The sequence below is a fragment of the Mustela putorius genome, unplaced genomic scaffold, assembly GCF_011764305.1.
Source record: "Mustela putorius furo isolate JIRA1106 unplaced genomic scaffold, ASM1176430v1.1 tig00000874_pilon_pilon_pilon, whole genome shotgun sequence".
Lineage (NCBI taxonomy): Eukaryota > Metazoa > Chordata > Mammalia > Carnivora > Mustelidae > Mustela > Mustela putorius.
The window spans coordinates 7,586,621-7,605,258 of record NW_025421505.1 but is presented as its reverse complement, the minus strand read 5'-3'; the positions used below and the strand labels follow the sequence as shown (position 1 = coordinate 7,605,258).

Sequence of the window (18,638 nt, the reverse complement as noted above, 5' to 3'; positions counted from 1 at the left end):
CATCAGTCTACCACATTGCCCATTTACAAAAGAAAGAAACCTGTGTGACATTGTGATGGCTCCTTTTCTCCAACATCCACTGTATCACCCAGGCAAATTGATTTCGCCTCTAAAGCTCCGTTCAACTTCTCCCACCCCGTTCAACTTCTCCCACCGTCACCACCCCAGCCCGAGCAGCCCTAACTGTCGGTCTAACTGGTTTACTCACATTTAGTCCTCACTGTGGTTGGATTTCTTTAAAGTGCAAGTCAGATCCAATCAAGATCCTATCACCTCTCCTTGCCCCAGCCTTCCAAAGACCCTGCATCCATCCGAATCTGAGTGGCAAGCAGCAGATACAGCCTGTGACTAGAGCAGAAAAGAAACCTCATCAAAGGGTATTGATGAGCTCACAGGACCACTGGACAACTAGACCCAGAGATCACACAGGCACAAAGGGTGGGGGTTGGGTAGACAGCACCATGGTCAAAACCACACTGCTGGAGCATGGGCAGGGTGAAGGGGCACTCCACAGCCACCACCACTACCAGAGTTCCTCCTTCCTTGCATCATTTGCTGCAGAACTCAAAGACCTGAGTGGAAACACCTTATTGGCTAACGCCCCCAGTTTTGGAAATGAAAGTGAAAAACATCTCATGTAATTTCTGTGCTGACCGGTCAGTAGGGATATCCTCAGTCACAGGAAGGAGATTCAGATGCTGGGCTTTCCTTTTCTCCAACTTTATGGTGCTTAGTGGGCTCCAGAAGCCAGCAGAGGCTGGGTGGGTGGGTATCTTAGCTGGTATAGGGTATTCCTGCTGCAATAAGCATTCTTTTTGTTCAGAGTCACAAACCCCCTTTGGTTTAAGTGATAGAGTGCTGAGAATGGGGATCCCCCCACCGCCCCCTCCTCCCAGGCATAAAGTGGAAAAAGTTAGCCTAGTCCTCTGGAGAAAAAGAAATAGGTCAAAAGCTAAAAGTATGACCTAATCCTTCTTAAGTCAGGCAGGAAATAGGAGACAGGCAAATGTTGTGCAAGAGAGATTCCCCTGGGCTTGGCAAGAGGATCCAGGGCGGGAGGCCGGGCCTCAGGACCCATTAGACTCACACACTTTGTCCAGATGCTCAGAAAACTCTCTCCCAGGGTCGGGGTCCGGGGTCCGTCTTAGGATAGGCTCCCCTGTTCCCACCCTGGAAAGAGTGAGAGAGACTGGAAGGGGGCAGGAATAAACAGGAGAGGAGACTTAAACGGCTGCTTGTTGGTAACTCTCCGAGATCCCTTTACAGGCTAGGGCACCACCCCGCAGCTGGGGTGCTTAGTGCCTGCGGCTGGGTCACCTATAGGCTTTCTTCCCCTGAGAATTATCTCAAACCGTGCTCGGAGCTTGGTTAGGCTAGGTATCCCCAACCCCAGCAGCCCGCAGCCAATGGCTGACTGAGATGTAAAAGCCCCGCCCCCTCCCCAGGTGAGTCTCGGGTCAAACCGCGCTGTGCCTAGCACCTTGGTTATGACGGCAAAGGGAGCCGTTGACGTGCTCCTGGGGTTTCCCTTTCCCTCGGTCCCTGCTTCCCCATCCCAGCCCAAACCTGGGCCTCCTCTTTCTCAATTCCACTTCCTCCCCGGGTTGGGAGCCAGAGAAAGGATGGCAGCCGGTCCGTTGGCTCTCTTTTGCCCCCTCGTGGATCTGGTGAGAACTATGGTGACTCCCAGATCTTTTGCCGCCACCACTCCCCACCCCGCCCCCAGCCCCCAGCCTACTTGTTTTTCCAGAAGTGGACCGCTGGGATTGAGGAGAGCTGGGATTGGGGTCTGGTAAACACTTGTAGCTGGCAAAGTTGAGGGTAGTTTTCCCAGCAAAGGCCATGGTAGGCTTATTGTGGGGAAATGTATGGTAATTTGGCTCAGAAAACCTTGAGGTTCGTGAGGACCAGGCACGGAAGGTGGGGTAAGGAGCTGGTTGATTCCGTGAGTGATTTCTGTGGCCTTGAGCCAAATATCCCCTATTTGGATCACAAATTCTTCTTATGACAAGTGGAGAGAATCAGACCAAATCCTGTAATCTGCGGTCATTGGTGGATTTGGTGTACTTGCAGATAAAAACAAAACAACAGGGACGCCTGGGTGGCTCAGTTGGTTGAGCAGCTGCCTTCGGCTCAGGTCATGGTCCCAGCGTCCTGGGATCGAGTCCCACATCGGGCTCCTTGATCAGCGGGGAGCCTGTTTCTCCCTCTGCCTTGCCTGCCATTCTGTCTGCCTGTGCTCTCTCTCTCTGATAAATAAATAAAATCTTTAAAAAAAAAAAACAAAAAACCAAAACAACAACAACAAAAAAGATTTATTTTAGAGAGAAAGAAAGAATATGAATGAGTGGGGGGAAGGGGCAGGAGAGAATCCTCAGGCAGACTCCCCGCCGAGTGCGGAGCTCCTGAGGCTGGATCTCACCACCCTGAGATCATGACCTGAGCCAAAACCAAGAGTCTGAACTTCACAGACTGAGCCACTAAGGTGTCCCAATGTAATTACAGATCTGAGAGCTTTGGTGTCTCAAGCTCTACTGATCTTGTTGCTGTGAATTTCCATCATATGTTCCATCTTAGCTATGCAACTTTATGTGTGATTATCTATTTTATTTCTACCGCGTAATGCAACCTCTTCCTGCTGGTCTTCCAGTGTCCACATTGCATACAGCAACTAGAAGTCTCTTACTTAACACCATGTGGGTATGACACAAAACCCTTCAAGACTTCCCTGTTGCACCTAAACACCCAGTTACGTCCTGTGGCCCCCTCAAACCCTTCATGATCTGGAGCTTGCCTCTTTCCTCAGCTTCACCCTTACACTCTCTTCATGCTTCCTCTGGTCCCACGCCTTTCTTCAGTCCTGTCACCAGCTCTTTTCCATCCCAGAATGTTTTCACTTGCTATTCCCTCTGCCTGGAAAATCCTTTTCTTGTGTGTGTGTGTGTGTGTGTGTGTGTGTCCAGCTCCTTTTCAATTCTTTACAGCTTAGTTTAACTATCATATCACAAAGCAGCTGTACCCAGTTCCCTCTATTTATTTTTCTTCATAGTAATTACCACAGTCTTACATTATCTTGTTTACATGTTATACCATCATCCCTTACCCCTTTAAAATGAGTCTTCCCGGGCTGCCTGGGTGGCTCAGTTGGTTTAGTGTCTGCCTTTGGCTCAAGTCATGATCTCAGGGTCCTGGGATCAGCAGGGAGTCTGCTTTTCCCTTTGCCTCTCCCCCTGCTCACACTCTCCTCTTGCTCTCGCTCTCTCTTTGTCTCTCAAAGAAATAAAATCTTTAAAAATAAACAAATAAAATGAGTCTTCCCATCCCAAGGTCATTGTAATCCCTAATGCCTAAAATAGTGCCCCCTATTCTTCTAATACCAATTAGGAATATGTTTGGCTGCAAGTAACAACAACAACATGTGACAGTGAACTTAATGAGGGTTTATTTTAACCACCTAGGAAGAAATCCAAAGGCAAGCCGATTGCCGTTATTGTTTTAGTGACCCAAAATACCACTGGCCCCACAGGCTCTTTCCATATTTCTCCTTCATTGTCCTTAGCATGTTGATGTTTCTCCCCTCATTTGTTATAAGATGGCTACTCCAGATATAGGCGTCACATCCACATGTAAGCTGGGGAGACACGAAGAAGGTGCTAATCATGTCCCCTTCTATGAGGGCAAAAGTTTTCCTAGGACTCCCTGAGCAGATTTTCCTTCACATCTCATTACCCATAACTGGGTCGCTGGTTCTGGCTTTGAGGGAGGCTGGAAAATGGATCATATGATGCTTAATTTTATGTGTCAACTTGACTGGGCCACAGGGTGCCCAGATATTTTGGTCAAGTATTATTCCAGGTGCTTCTGTGAGGGTATTTTTGGATGAGATTGACATTAAATTGGTTGACCCAGTGGAGCACACTGCCCTCCCTAATGTAGGTTTCACTCTGTTGCAGATATGAATAGAATAGAAAGGCTGACTCTCTCCCAAGTAAGACAGCATTCTTCCTAGCTGACTTCTTTCAAACTGGGACATTGACTTTTCCCCTGCTTTCAGGTTTGAACCAGGACATCAGCTCTTCTTGGGTCTGGAGCCTGCCAGCCTTTGGATGGGAACCACACCAACACAATCCTGGTTATCAGGCCTTTGGACTTAGACTGGAACAAAACCACCAGCTCTTTTGGGTCTCTACCTTGCTGACTCACCCTGTAGCAGTTGCAACTTGCCTTCTTCCATAATCACATAAGCCAATTCCTTAAAATCAATCGATCGATCAATCAATCAATTCTATTTATTTATTTCCACAGAGAACCCTAATATAGAATATTGTTATGATTGGTTCAAAGTGCTGTGCAACAGAAATATTTTTTTTATATATAATTTTTTATTTTTTATAAACATATATTTTTATCCCCAGGGGTACAGGTCTGTGAATCACCAGGTTTACACACTTCACAGCACTCACCAAAGCACATACCCTCCCCAATGTCCATAATACCACCCCCTTCTCCCAAACCCCCTCCCCCCAGCAACCCTCAGTTTGTTTTGTGAGATTAAGAGTCACTTATGGTTTGTCTCCCTCCCAATCCCATCTTCTTTCATTTATTCTTCTTGTACCCACTTAAGCCCCCATGTTGCAACACCACTTCCTCATATTAGGGAGATCATATGATAGTTGTCTTTCTCCGCTTGACTTATTTCGCTAAGTATGATATGCTCTAGTTCCATCCATGTTGTCGCAAATGGCAAGATTTCATTTCTTTTGATGGCTGCATAGTATTCCATTGTGTATATATACCACATCTTCTTGATCCATTCATCTGTTGATGGACATCTAGGTTCTTTCCATAGTTTGGCTATTGTGGACATTGCTGCTATAAACATTCGGGTGCACGTGCCCCTTTGGATCACTACGTTTGTATCTTTAGGGTAAATACCCAATAGTGCAATTGCTGGGTCATAGGGCAGTTCTATTTTCAACATTTTGAGGAACCTCCATGCTGTTTTCCAGAGCGGTTGCATCAGCTTGCATTCCCACCAACAGTGTAGGAGGGTTCCCCTTTCTCCGCATCCTCGCCAGCATCTGTCATTTCCTGACTTGTTGATTTTAGCCATTCTGACTGGTGTGAGGTGATATCGCATTGTGGTTTTGATTTGTATTTCCCTGATGCCGAGTGATATGGAGCACTTTTTCATGTGTCTGTTGGCCATCTGGATGTCTTCTTTGCAGAAATGTCTGTTCATGTCCTCTGCCCATTTCTTGATTGGATTATTTGTTCTTTGGGTGTTGAGTTTGCTAAGTTCTTTATAGATTCTGGACACTAGTCCTTTATCTGATATGTCGTTTGCAAATATCTTCTCCCATTCTGTCAGTTGTCTTTTGATTTTGTTAACTGTTTCCTTTGCTGTGCAAAAGCTTTTGATCTTGATGAAATCCCAATAGTTCATTTTTGCCCTTGCTTCCCTTGCCTTTTGCGTTGTTCCTAGGAAGATGTTGCTGCGGCTGAGGTCGAAGAGGTTGCTGCCTGTGTTCTCCTCAAGGATTTTGATGGATTCCTTTCACACATTGAGGTCCTTCATCCATTTTGAGTCTATTTTCGTGTGTGGTGTAAGGAAATGGTCCAATTTCATTTTTCTGCATGTGGCTGTCCAATTTTCCCAGCACCATTTATTGAAGAGGCTGTCTTTTTTCCATTGGACATTCTTTCCTGCTTTGTCGAAGATTAGTTGACCATAGAGTTGAGAGTCTATTTCTGGGCTCTCTATTCTGTTCCATTGATCTATGGGTCTGTTTTTGTGCCAGTACCATGCTGTCTTGATGATGACAGCTTTGTAATAGAGCTTGAAGTCGGGGATTGTGATGCCACCAACGTTGGCTTTCTTTTTCAATATCCTTTTAGCTATTCGAGGTCTTTTCTGGTTCCATATAAATTTTAGAATTATTTGTTCCATTTCTTTGAAAAAGATGGATGGTACTTTGATAGGAATTGCATTAAATGTGTAGATTGCTTTAGGTAGCATAGACATTTTCACAATATTTATTCTTCCAATCCAGGAGCATGGAACATTTTTCCATTTCTTTGTGTCTTCCTCAATTTCTTTCATGAGTACTTTATAGTTTTCTGAGTATAGATTCTGTGTCTCTTTGGTTAGGTTTATTCCTAGGTATCTTATGGTTTTGGGTGCAATTGTAAATGGGATTGCCTCCTTAATTTCCCTTTCTTCTGTCTTGCTGTTGGTGTAGAGAAATGCAACTGATTTCTGTGCATTGATTTTATATCCTGACACTTTACTGAATTCCTGTATAAGTTCTAGCAGTTTTGGAGTGGAGTCTTTTGGGTTTTCCACATATAGTATCATATCATCTGTGAAGAGTGATAATTTGACTTCTTCTTTGCCGATTTGGATGCCTTTAATTTCCTTTTGTTGTCTGATTGCTGAGGCTAGGACCTCTAGTACTATGTTGAATAGCAGTGGTGATAATGGACATCCCTGCCATGTTCCTGACCTTAGTAGAAAAGCTTTCAGTTGTTCTCCATTGAGAATGATATTTGCGGTGGGTTTTTCATAGATGGCTTTGATGATATTGAGGTATGTGCCCTCTATCCCTACACTTTGAAGAGTTTTGATCAGGAAGGGATGCTGTACTTTGTCAAATGCTTTTTCAGCATCTATTGAGAGTATCATATGGTTCTTGTTCTTACTTTTATTGATGTGTTGTATCACATTGACTGATTTGCGGATGTTGAACCAACCTTGCAGCCCTGGAATAAATCCCACTTGGTCGTGGTGAATAATCCTTTTAATGTACTGTTGAATCCTATTGGCTAGTATTTTGTTGAGTATTTTCGCATCTGTGTTCATCAAGGATATTAGTCTATAGCTCTCTTTTTTGGTGGGATCCTTGTCTGGTTTTGGGATCAAGGTGATGCTGGCCTCATAAAATGAGTTTGGAAGTTTTCCTTCCATTTCTATTTTTTGGAACAGTTTTAGGAGAATAGGAATTAGTTCTTCTTTAAATGTTTGGTAGAATTCCCCCGGGAAGCCGTCTGGCCCTGGGCTTTTGTTTGTTTGGAGATTTTTAATGACTGTTTCAATCTCCTTACTGGTTATGGGTCTGTTCAGGCTTTCTATTTCTTCCTGGTTCAGTTGTGGTAGTTTATATGTTTCTAGGAATGCATCCATTTCTTCCAGATTGTCAAATTTATTGCCGTAGAGTTGCTCATAGTATGTTCTTATAATAGTTTGTATTTCTTTGGTGTTAGTTGTGATCTCTCCTCTTTCATTCATGATTTTATTTATTTGGGTCCTTTCTCTTTTCTTTTTGATAAGTCGGGCCAGGGGTTTATCAATTTTATTAATTCTTTCAAAGAACCAGCTCCTACTTTCGTTGATTTGTTCTATTGTTTTTTTGGTTTCTATTTCATTGATTTCTGCTCTGATCTTTATGATTTCTCTTCTCCTGCTGGGCTTAGGGTTTCTTTCTTGTTCTTTCTCCAGCTCCTTTAGGTGTAGGGTTAGGTTGTGTACCTGAGACCTTTCTTGTTTCTTGAGAAAGGCTTGTACCGCTATATATTTTCCTCTCAGGACTGCCTTTGTTGTGTCCCACAGATTTTGAACCGTTGTATTTTCATTATCATTTGTTTCCATGATTTTTTTCCATTCTTCTTTAATTTCCCGGTTGACCCATTCATTCTTTAGAAGGATGCTGTTTAGTCTCCATGTATTTTGGTTCTTTTCAAACTTCCTTTTGTGGTTGAGTTCTAGCTTTAGAGCATTGTGGTCTGAAAATATGCAGGGAATGATCCCAATCTTTTGATACCGGTTGAGTCCTGATTTAGGACCGAGGATGTGATCTATTCTGGAGAATGTTCCATGTGCACTAGAGAAGAATGTGTATTCTTGTACAACAGAAATATAATGTGAGTCATTTGTGTAATTCCAAGTCTTCTAGTAGCCACGTTAAATCAAAGATGAAATAACTTGTGGTAATGTATTTTATTTAACCCAAGCTATTCAAAACTTTTACTGTGACCCAAGATCAATGTACAAATTAATAAGGAGATATTTTATAAATTGGAGAATTTTATAATTCAAAATCTGCCATGCATTCTATACTTACAACAAATCTCAATTCAGACCAGCCACATTTCAAGCGTCCAATAGCTGCCTATGGCTAAGGTCTACCATATTGGCCAATGTAGGTGTAGACCATCAAGATATATTATTTGTATTCAGAATATATAGAGAACTCTTAAAACTCAACAGTAAGAAAACCAACAACTCAACAAGATATGGGGAAAGATTTGAACTGATACTTCACCAAAGAAGAGATACAGATAGCAAATAAATGCACAAAAAGATGTTCAGCACTCAACCTAGCTAGTCATTAGGGAGATGTAAATTAAACCACAATAAAAATCTTACTACACACCTACGAGAATAACTGAAATAAAGAGAAAGACCACAACAAGTGTCATTGAGGGTGAAGGTCAACTGGAACTCTCACTCAGGGCTGTTGGGAATGAAAGTGGTACAACCACTTTGAAAAAGAGCTTGGTATTCCTTAAAAAGTTAGACATACACCTATGATACAACCAAGCCATTTCCTTCCTGTGTATTTACCCAAGAGAAAGAAAATGTTCATACAAAGACCTGTACGTGAATGTTCATAGCAGCTTTGTTTGTTTGTGAACAACCCAAATGTTCATCAACAGATGATTGGGTGAACAAATCATGGCATATAAGGGAACACTGCCCAGGAATAAAAGTAAACTATTGATACCTGTAACAACATAGATGAAACTCAAATAATTATGAAAAAAGTCATATTAAGAAGGTCATGGTAACTGGGTTCCAAGGTGGCAGGGCTACATTAGGTGAAGAAGGAGGTGAAGCATGTGTTTTGAAGGAATAGCCTTGGGTCTGTGCCATTTTGGGACCATGGCGTCTTTTTCTTTTAAGGCTCATAGGCTTCAGTGGAGCCATCTGCTTTTTAGAAGTGTGAACCTCAGCAGGCCACAGGATGACTGCTCTCTGCCATATGAGGGCATCAGTCACATACCCAGTGGTCACACAGTAAGGGTCATTCCTCTGAGCCTGGCATCGGTCATGGCTTATGCTGAAATTGACATACGGTGCAATGAGACATACAGGTAGGTCCAGGCCAAGATACATGACCCAAGGCCACATTAAGGAGGGCCTCAATCCCATACTCCTGTTCCTAAATGCCAACTATTGAAAATTCCAGTGTTGGCTGGAAAAATCTATTATTGATGATCTATTACTGATGCTTCAGTAGAACTCAGCATAGGCAGCATAAACCAGCACAGCTCATAACACAAGCACAAGCAGAACCAGTTAATAAGCCAAAGCAAGAGAAGAGAGACCTCCAGTGGTTGTGGTCATCACCTAAATACCCACTTGGCATGCCCGTTGTTGGGGTCCATCCTGCCTCTCTGGGGAGACAACATGTGTCGAACTGTTGCGGGGTGGTATGTCATGATGGCCACAACTGGCTTTGAAAAGCTGTATCCTTTTCAGTGGGGAGCCACTGAGGGCTTTAGACAGAATAGGGACAACATTGATTTGGGTCAGAGAAAAATCCCTGGGGTGAAGAGGGATGGTATGCTGCAGTGGGGAAGAAGGGTTGGAAGTGGGAGGAGCGTGGCAAGATGTGTTTTAGGTGACCATATTAGCAGTCCAATGAGAGTTGCAAAAATGTTCACTCTGTAGTTGGGGGAGGGCATGAGGGCAGGTAAGCAGAGTGCCTAGTGGCTTGGAAAGAAAAGGACATGGCTAGGAGGGCTCAGGTAGCTGTTGGCACATTCATTAACCTTGGCGTGCCTCAGTTTCTCTATCTGTACATTAAAAATGCATTAGTCTGCAAGGACCGCCATAACTCACTATCACAAGCTGGTTGGCTTGGACAACAGAAATTTGTTTTCTCAAAGTTCTGGGTCCAAGATCAAGGTTTTGGCAGGTCTGATTTCTTCCCAGGCCTCTGCTTCTAGATGATCCTCCCTCCCTCCACCTGGGACTATTCTAATTTCCTCCTCTTATAAAGACAGTGGTTATATTGGCTTCAGGCCCACCCAAATGACCTCGTTTGAACTTAGTTACATCTTTAAAGACATATCTCCAAATGCAGCCACACTCAGGTTTTGGCAGTTAGGACATCAAATATCAATTCTGGAGGGGAGGTAGGCTACAACTCTGCTCATACAGGAGGCTAATGAGAGAATTTACTTCACAGATTTGTGAGGATTAATTGAATTAGGATGTGTAGAATGCTTAGAACAGTGATAAAAAATATTTTTCTGTCATTAAAAAGGACATAGGAAAACGAGGCAGCCATTTCACAGATGTCTCCAAACTCCTGCCTCCTCCAGGAGGGGGATCCTTTGAATCCTAGCTGTTCTCTGAGCCCAGTACTCTCAGAAGCCCTCTTCACCTGCTTCTGGTGTCTCCCGTCTGAGACATCTGAGGTCACAGTTTTTCTTTCTTCTTTTTAAAAATTTTATTTATTTATTAAACACACACACACACACACACACACACACACACACACACACCACAAGCATGGAGGAGGGTCAGAGGGAAAGGAAGAAGCAAACTCCCCACTGAGCAGGGAGCCCTAGGCAGTGCTCTATCCCAGGACCCTGAGATCATGACCTGAGCGGAAGGCAAACGCTCAACTAGTTGAGCCACCCAGGTGCCCCCAAGGTCAACAGTTCTTTTTTTTTTTTTTTTTTAGGATTTTATTTATCCATTGACAGAGAAAGAAGGCATTAGCAGGGGGAGTGGCAGGCAGAGAGAGAAGCAGGCTCCCCAGAGCAGGGAGCCTGATGCGGGACTTGATCCTAGGGCCCGAGGATCATGACCTGAGCCAAAGGCAGACACTTAACGACTGAGCCACCCAGACGTCCCAAGGTCACGGTTCTTAAAGTCAGGATCCTCTTTAATCCCCTTCTCCTCACAGGACAGCTTGACCAGAGGGTGCCTTGAAAATAGCGAAGCCTGTGGTTCTCAAAGTGTGGTCTCTAGATCATGAGCATCACCGGGGAACTTGCTGGAAGGCAAAGGAAGCAATTCTGTGGGACTATCACCTGGGGGCAGCACAGGACCACTGGTAAGCATGGGCTAGGCCAAGTGCCCACAAATGCAAAAACATTCATGGCCTTTTCTGCCTCCAGTCTGGCCCCAAATCTCTCTGCTCTCCCCATAGTGCTGGAAGAACCTCTTGAGAGCCCCTAACCCGACTGTGTTACTGGTTCAGAAATCTTCCGCGGCTCCCTAGGGCAAGAAAGTCTGTCTCCTCCCTCTTGCATCTTCCATGTTGCCCCATGCTCTTTGTACGTTCCCTGGCCTCAAACTGACCTGGGTTTGAATTTCAGCTCTGCCATTTTGGGTGTGACCCGGGCAACACAACATCATTCTGAGCTTTGGTTTCCTTGTCCCTGAAGTGGGGGCAATTAATAAGAGCTTTTCTCATGGGTTATTAGAAGAGAGAGCTGGTTGATAAAGGGCTTTTAGCCCAGGGTCTCGCAGACTGTGTACTCCGTGCCCAGCAACGCCGCTTCCCTTTCTGCACTGCAGTCAGGGCGCCGAGGCCCACACCCTTGCCAGGGCCAGAGGGTGCTGTTGAGCTCCACCCATCTCCGCAAGGTCATGACTTCCAGCAGTCGGCTCCTCCCTCTCTTTGCCAGGGGCTTCCTCTGGCTGCTGGTACCCTGTGTGCGTCAAACTCTGTGCGATGAGGATAATACTTGTGTCTATTTCATGGCACTTCTGGAAGGGCCTGGTTATTGCCCCATGGAGAAGGGGGTCCTCAGATTTCTGCCGTCAGGGTGTAGACCTAGCGCTCGCCCTTCTTTAGCCCATCTCTGTGACTCCCCGTACCTACAGGAATGGCCTTGTCAGAATATCCGAGGATGAGGGATAGAGGAGACTCAAAGGGGCTTGGAGCTCTGGTGGCTTCCTGCCCCACCACTCCTGACCTCCTGCCCTTGGGCCACATGGGCTGGCTCAGGCTCCTCTTCCCAACCCACCCCCGCCCCGCCCCGCCCCAGACATCTAAGATGCCCCTGTTGATGTCATAGGGTGTAAGAGGACACCAGGCACCAGGGACTGCCAGATGACCCTGGCACCTTGGCCAGGGCAGCTGGTGCTCTCAGAACCTGGACTGTCTTGGGCTGAGGACCTGGAAGTGATGTGGCCCTTCCGCCTGCAGCCTGCCAGGGCTGGGGGCACAGGCCTTGTCCGATAGTCAGTGTCAGCAGAATTCCACAGTCCTCTATGGCTGTCTCCTGGGGATGGTTTGCCCTTGATCTCCCCGTTCTGTGGGGGGCTGCTCCTGCCCCCGGAAGCAGTAGACTTTCCTCTGCATGGCTGGATGTAAGGGACCCCAAAGTCACGCTCCTCACCCCACAGCTGAACTCTCTCCCCCAACCCTGGCAATCCGTGCTGTCTCTGCAGGAGGTCTGTGGCTGGGCACATCGCCCTCTTCCAGGTAGGCTTTGCAAAAGTTAGCAAACTGTAGCCAGGATCAGCTACGCAATCTGGGGCACTCTGCGCAACGCGAAAATGCAGGTTATGAGGGTTAGGAAATGCAGGTTATGAAATTATACAGAATTGCCAGACAATGACAAGGCAGAAGTAAGCCACGTGTAGGGCCCTGCGTGGAGGCCCCGGTGGCACTTGCCTACAGCCCGTCTCTGATGTGATCCTTCTTTCAGCACGCTCAAGTTAGTCAGAACTTCTCTTGCACTAAGGTGTGGCCCTGGAGCTGCTCAGAGAGGATACAAGAACATGGGGTCAAAATGTACCCCTTCCCCAGCTCAGAACATCTGTTGTCCCAATATGCAAGTATCCAAGAGATACTTGGAGCCAGTGTTCTCTGGGCAGGTGGCCTTTCTCACTGGTCCCCTGCCCCTGCTTCAGGGTCCTAGAGTTCTGACAGCCTGAGGGGCAGTTTCTGCCTCCCACCCAGTGGGTCCCAGCCCCGCCTACAGGGGCTGCTGTGTAGGTTGTGTCTGCTCTGGGGTATGGGGAGGATCCGTTGAGGCCCCTTTCCTTTTCCGTGGGCAATCATTAGACCCTTGGGTTTAGGTTTCAGCAGCCCCTGGAGAGCCTCCAGATGTATTCCTTGCACTCAGGGGTGCTCCCAGCTCTCTCTGGGCCCACCCTCCCAGCTTCTCCTCCTAGCTCTGTGCCCTAGGACCCTGGGCTGCATGATTGCCCCAGTGGACTACAGGCATTCTGGCTTCCCCTTGGAGTGGAACCAATGGGAGCAGTAGCAGGAAATTGAAGGGAAGGGGGAATGAAAGGGGTGGGGCACTTATTCCACCAGCTCCCTTCCAGAACCTCCTATCCTGACTGGCTCCCTGTCCCAGGTTCCAGCTTCTAGTGAGGCAGCTTCCTCCACAGAGCCATCCCTGCCTTTAGGGTCTGACTCTCCTAGCTGATAGCCCTCTGCCCTTGGCTGGCCAGGCCCTGGGCTCATCATAGAGTCCAGTTGTCACTACTGTTACCTCTCACATTCTGCCTCCCCCACCCCCAGATGTCCTGATACTCCACCCAAGGCTCTCTGTAAATACTCCCTTTATCAAACTCTCCCAGGATTTTCCTGAATTGAATTTGCATCTATTTCCTTCTGGGATCCTGACTGGTATAAGAATCTTTGTTCTCTGTTGTACTCCCAAATCTGACTTTGTAGCTCCCAGTCCCTTGGGACAGCTAGGTCAGGAGGTTAGTATCCAGGAACTCCAGTCAGGGCCCACTCTCTGGCTTCTTGCAGAAGTCGGACCCTCCCTCATGTTTTCCCAAAGATGTCCACTGGAGCCTCTGTTTACAGCTAACTGGGAAACAGGGACCTAGATGTTGTATCTTTTCCTTTCAGCTTCAGGGCCTGATGGAGGCAAGCTGGTTTCCTCAGTCAGCACCTCAGCGCCAGAGAGATCCCCTTTGATCAGGTGACTAGGTAATCAGATAAGCAGAGAATCAGATAACTAGGCAACCAGGTGAGTAGACAGCAAGGCAGATAGACCTGTGGACAGCACTTGCTGAAGAGCTCTTCCATTTCTAGTATTCTCATCCTATCTGCTCCTCTTCCTGTTAGTCCCCTAGCTTACCATTGACCTAAACCAATCAGCCAATCAGTCTTAATCAAAGCTGATCTCAGGACCTTTCTTACCAAGAAGAGATTCTTTCTTGCTGGACCTGCTGAGGGATAATGAGGTCTGGACCTCCTGACCTTAAATCCAGGACAGAGGCCAACCAGGAAGACAGCAGGGCTGAAAAGTAGATATTGAGCCCCATTCCTGAAGCTGGTTACTCTAGAAACTTTAAATTATATGAACAAAGAGGATTCCCTTTTTGCTTAAAGTCAGTTTATGTGGAGTGTAATAATAAGAAATACACGTATTTCGTGTTTGTCTCCATTCTTGGCACAGAGTATCTCGAAACCCTTCAAATTTCTTAGGTGATAGGAGTGTCTTTTGTTATTTGTAATGAGTCCTACTGATCATACTTGCGTGTATGCTAATGAGGTGATTTGGGGGGCTGGTCCCTATATAGTCTCTGGATGGGCTTCCCAAACTCCTAGGAGTTTCTTCATCTGGTTGCTAATCTGTATCTCTTCTATTAACCTGGTAATGAAAGTATAAATAAATATTTCCCTGAATCTGTGAGGCACCCTAGCAAATTACTGGAGCTGAGGAGGGGGTGTGGAGAGCCCTGATTTATAGCTGGTCAGTCTGAAGTAGGGGTGGCCTGGACTTGTGATTGGCCCTTGAGGTGAGGAGCAGTCTATTTGCCCCTAGCTTTATCGGGATGTAATTGACATATAACATTGTTTAAGTGGTATACATTGTGTTCATTTGATACACTTATATACAGCAAAATGATTATCACCCTAGTTGGTTTCTACTGCCATCTTGCTACAGAATTACCTTTTTTTTTTTTTTTTTTTTTTTTGGTGATCAGGACTTTTAAGGTTTACTTTCTTAGCTCCATAAGTGAGATCATACAGTATTTGCTTTTGTAGGGCTTATTTCACTTAGCGTGATGTCCTCAAGTTTCAACCAAGTTGTTGCAAATGGCAGGATTTCCTTCTTTCTCATGAGCTGAGCAGTATTCCATTTTACACACACACACACACACACACACACACACACACATCCCACATCTTCCTTATCCATTCATCTGTTAACAGACACTCCTGTTCTTTCCATATCTTGGCTATTGTGAATCATAGTGAAGTCAGAGGTGCAGATAATCTCTTGGAGATCCTATTTGCATTTTGTTTGGATACTTCCCCAGAAGTGGCCTTACTGGATCAGGTGATAGTTCCCTTTTAATATTTTTATTAATTAAATATGTTTTATTAATTTAATTTGCATATTAAAATTATTTATAAATAATTAATGATAATTATTATGAATATTTATATATATCATGTATAAATATAAATGATTTAGAAATAAAAGTTATTTATACATAATTAAGTAGAATTATGTATAAATAATTAAATATAAATAAATAAGATTTAATTTATAAATTAAAATTATAAATATAAAATGATAAAATAATAAATTAATAAATTATTAATTTTGTGTTGATAAAAATGAAATTTTAATAATTAACATTGTGAATTGGGTACTAGTTTTTACCTGTGGGGTCTGAGGCTACCCCCAGGTAGAGAGGATCAGAATGGAGTTAAATTTTAGGACAACCCAGTTGGAGGCCACTGGAGAAATTAATTGCATTGCCCTGGGGGCAACCCCATGCATCTGGTTTGTGAAGTGTTTTGTGTGAGAGTGTCCAGAGGGCTTCCCAGACCCTGCAAAGGCTAAGAGCACTGGCTGGGGTGGGGGATCCACAGATGCTTTGCGTCACTGGCCTGCCATTGAGTGTGAGAGGGATCAGGAGAGAACGGCCCACACAACAGGCCTCTCTTTGCTTGTGAGAGTCACTCGGGAGGCCTGGGATCAAACCTGAGTTTCCTTCTTGCGAGCTGGGTCCATGGATATGTCCCTTCTGCTCTCAGGTCCTGGCTTCTCATGGGTAGCTGTGGGAAGAACTTCTTGGCCTGCTTTGCCGCTGAAGGAGAGCACCATTCCCTGGGGGCCATTGGTGGGATGTGAAGGCCTGGAAGCTGCTCTCAGAGCCCAAGTCCTCGTGGCCTTCAGGAGAGAAGCCAGGGCTCCCTGTCCCTATTCTTCATTCAGAAAGCTCAGGCTCCCAGCCAGGGTAAGAGCCTCCTGCCGTGGCAGCTAAGCCTTCTCCACTGGGGACCTCTCCCGCTTTCTCTTTGTGCTTCCCTCAAACCCTGCCCGGAACTGGTGTAGCACAGGGAGCTGAACACATGTTAATGCCATTTTATCAGGAAAGCCCATCTGTTCTCACAACTCAGCCTTTAAGGGCTTGGGATCACTTGTCCTGAATGCTTAGAGCTGTGCTTCTCAAAGAATGGACTTCAGACCGGAAGGGAACTTGTTAAAATGCACATTCTCAGGCCCCACACCATACTTGGGTGGGGGGCAGCAATGTGTGTTTGCAGGAGACCCCCCCCAGCCCCGCCCTCTCCCCTGCCCCCAGAATGCTTGCTCAAGTGTGAGAAGCTCTTGGAGCTGCAGTGAAAACAGCATGCAGCCATTGCTGGTCCCCAAGGGGTAGGAGGGGAGGATCTGGTACCTGCTTAGATCTCTTGGATGTGCAGGTAACCCATCGCCTCCCCTGCCCCCTACCAGTGGGCCGCAGCCAAGGACTGATGGTTGAGATGTTACAGCCTGACCCTTTATCTCAAGGTGGGACATACTGGTGGGAATTACTCTCCAGATCCCCTCTGTGAATTGGGTCAAGGCTTTAATGGTTAGACTTTAATCGCACCAAGTTGCTACTTATCCCAAATGCCTAGAGCTGTCATTGTCATTGGTGCAACAGGTATGAGTGACCCCGTGACACTCTGATGTAGAAAGAAAATGTCTGTTGACTTGCTTTGGAAAAATAAAAATAAACTTGGCTCCAAGGCCTTGCCTACCAAGATGACTATGCTGGGTTCCTGTCCCCTGCAAGCTGGTTCCAAGTCAGTCAGGAGGGCCTTCTGCAGTCCTAGGAGCTGCCCTTCCCCACCCCCCTACCCACATCTCAAGTGCTGCTGAGCACCACTGCGGGGAGGGGGCCATTTTCCTCCTGGTCTCAAAGACTCAGCTTGATTGCAAAGAATCTGTCCTCAGTCAAGACATCACAGGGACATGTTTCCCAGGGAAATTAAAAACAACGACAACAACAACAACAACAAAAATGGCGATTATTCTCTTCCCCCACTGCCCTTCCTGAGAGGAGGGAGAAGAAAATGTTTACTTGCTGTCTTCAATGAGGGAAAACTAAACCAAACCAAACCAAACCAAACCAAACCAAACCAAACCAAAGGCAGGGCATGAATTAGCTTCCCCAGTGGGTATCAGAGCAGAAGGCGTGCGTGCATGTGTGCGAGTGTGCATGCAGAGGTGCGTGTGTATGTGTGTGTGTGCAGGGATGTGTTTTCAGGTGTGTACTTAGAGGTGCATTTACATGCTTGAGCCTGGGACTCGGGTTCCATTACAGAAAGATAGTAACCAAGGCCAGAAGTCCCATCACGACCCATCACCCACTCTACTAAACCCCCAGAAGGTGTCAGTCATGCCCTCCGTGTCGTGTTGTTTCTTCCCAGGGCCTCCCGACTGCTGACTGCTACCGCTCTCACCTGCTACCCTGTAGGAGCCCCCTGGGAGCATGGCAGCTGTTGCTGGACAGGACAGTGCGATGACCTGTCTGGGCTCCAGCACCTCTCTGCTTTGGGACGGCAGGGGTCTAACATCCTGAGTTGGGAGTAAAACCAGCAAAACCTGGGTTATTTTCACCCTAAACATATCCAGAGGCCTGGGGGTGACAGAGAAAAGGAATTTAGTTGAACAAAAATAAAAAAGATCAGACAGAAATATAGGAAAACATTTAGAGTCTCTTTTTCCCTGGGATCGGGGCTTCTGGGTGCTGTCTAGTCATGGCTTTGCTTTTATTTGCATTTAGACTTTCTAAAACCAGGATGAATTATGTGTACAATTAAAAATGAAACCACAAAATAATGACAAACACCCCCACCTCCCTTCCTTGAGTGCCAGCTTCCTTTCCTACCCCCCCATTATCAGAGGAAAGCTTTTACTTCCTCAACTTGGTCTTACACAAACCTCTCCGTACACAGAAAGAAATGGGAAGACTAGTATAGCAAACACCCATCCAGTGTGCAATATACCCCTCCACCTAAGTTCAAAAGTGCTAATTTTTTAAATCTTTGCTTTATTTGTACGTAGATACGTTTTTCTGAAACATTTGTAAGTAAATTGTGATGTGTTTCAACTCTGAACACATCTGAATACATCATCTACATTTCAAGATTCCAAAGACTCTAGGCACCAGTTTCATGTGGAATGTCCCACAATCTGGTTCAGCGACTGTCACCCTCCATCCTCAGCCTATTTGGCTCCACAGGATGTTTCTCTGGACTGCTTCCCCTGTCCAGATTGGCTGCAGATTCAGGGTCTATTGGAAGCCCACCTCCTCCACAAAGCCTTCCCTGGAGTTACCAAATAGACCCTGTTCT

The 18,638-nt window shown here is 45.9% G+C and overlaps 1 long non-coding RNA gene across 1 annotated transcript; it reads left to right on the top strand.

The window, feature by feature from the left end:
* Positions 1–1,516: 1,516 nt before the first annotated feature.
* LOC123393573 lies at positions 1,517–17,973 on the top strand. Its single transcript, XR_006608406.1, has 4 exons — positions 1,517–1,667; positions 10,980–11,129; positions 16,047–16,249; positions 17,712–17,973. It is a non-coding gene; the product is annotated as an uncharacterized LOC123393573 (long non-coding RNA).
* The last annotated feature ends 665 nt before the right edge of the window (positions 17,974–18,638 follow it).